A 1,529-nucleotide genomic window follows, 5' to 3' on the forward strand; every position below is an offset into this window, starting at 1 on the left:
AGGCCGTGGGGGGCAGTGTGGCCAAGCCAAGGCAGCAGGCGGGGCTTGGCCGGCCTGGCGGGTGACCCCGCCTGGACTGGGGTTCGCCGGGTGACCCTCCAAGGCGGAGCATTCCCGCTGGCTCGGACTCAGTCCCCGCTGCCCAGAAAGAGCAAACAAACTCCACCCCGAAACCCAGCCCCCCCCTGGGCCTGACTGCTCCTGGGGCTGTCTGGGCCCCGCCCCCCAGCCTCGGGCAGCGGTCCTTCCCCCAGACCAGGTTGTCACAAACCCAGAGCACCGTGGGGACAGGCTTCCCGGGTCCTCGGGGTGGCACGAAGTTCTAGCTCCTCCCACAGTCATCCCAGCTTTGTTAAGTCAACGGCGCCTGGCCGCTCGGCCCCAAACGCCCCAGCGCCGAGGCAGCTGCCGGCGTGGGTCCTCGGCACCCAGCTGGCCTCGGCGTCCACTCCGCGGGGAGCAGCTGGGTCCGGCGGGACTCAGGCCCGAGGTGGTGGCTGCTCCGTCGCCTCCCTGGGGCCCCCGTCCAGCCAGGCTCCCCGCCCCACCCCAGCCGTTGAAATGACCTGGAGGCTGGGTCCCCCGGGTTTGGGTTTGGGGTTTCAAGGACCCCCTCGACACTCACGTGACGTCGCTCCATGCGCAGGAAGGTGCCAGTGTTGTGCCCACCACTGCGGCCGCCGGCCGGGTCCCGCTCCCTGGGTCCCTTTCTGGGGGGCTGCCCCTACGACTTTCAGCCAGGGCCCAACCCCTCCAGCCTGTCCCGGGCGCCCCCGCGGGACGGGGGCTCTGGCCCAGCCTTCCTCTCGGGGTTCCTGCGCCCCTCCAGACACGTGGCCAGCGGTCAGCTGGCCAAGCAGGCCCTCCCCGATGCCCCGTGAGCAGGGCAGCTCCCTTGGCACAGGGGCGGGCACGTGTCCCCAGTGCCCGTCGGAGCCCTGCTCGGCCTTCCCTGCCCCACCCCAGAGCCCAAGACAGGCCAGCCCGCGCCCCTTGCGTGCCACGCTGGGCCTCAGGCCTTCGCTCCCGACTCGGCCGTGGCTGCCTCCGCAGTTTCCTGTTTTTTCGTAAGTATGAGGATCTCCCCCCAAGAATCCTTTCCGGCGCCCGTGGCTCATGTCTTTCAACACTAAAAGCGCTGGGCCCTGCACAGGCAGTTCTGGGGTGTCCCAGAGCGTGGGCGGGTGTCGCCCCCCGCCACTGTCCCTGCTGGTCTGGGGGCCCCGTGGCCGAGCACATTCATACGGAAAAGCTGAGACGGTGAACTGGGTGCAGATGGGGGGCGTGGGGGGCCAGCGGAGAGGACTTGGGGTGGGGCTGCGGCCTCCAGCCCCCTGGACCTGGGCCACAGCTGAAGGTCACTGGCAGGAGCTGGTGGGGAACCCTAAGATTTCCCTGAGTTCTCCCACTGGTGCCCCACTGCCCCAGCCTCTCTCCACTGGAGGAATTTGGGAGGCTGTCTGAGGGATCAAGGGCAGATTCCAGAAAGGTTCATGTGGGGGCCCTCACTGCTGCCTGGTGCCCCCGTC

The sequence above is a fragment of the Condylura cristata genome, unplaced genomic scaffold, assembly GCF_000260355.1.
Source record: "Condylura cristata isolate star-nosed mole 26May11 unplaced genomic scaffold, ConCri1.0 scaffold00003, whole genome shotgun sequence".
Lineage (NCBI taxonomy): Eukaryota > Metazoa > Chordata > Mammalia > Eulipotyphla > Talpidae > Condylura > Condylura cristata.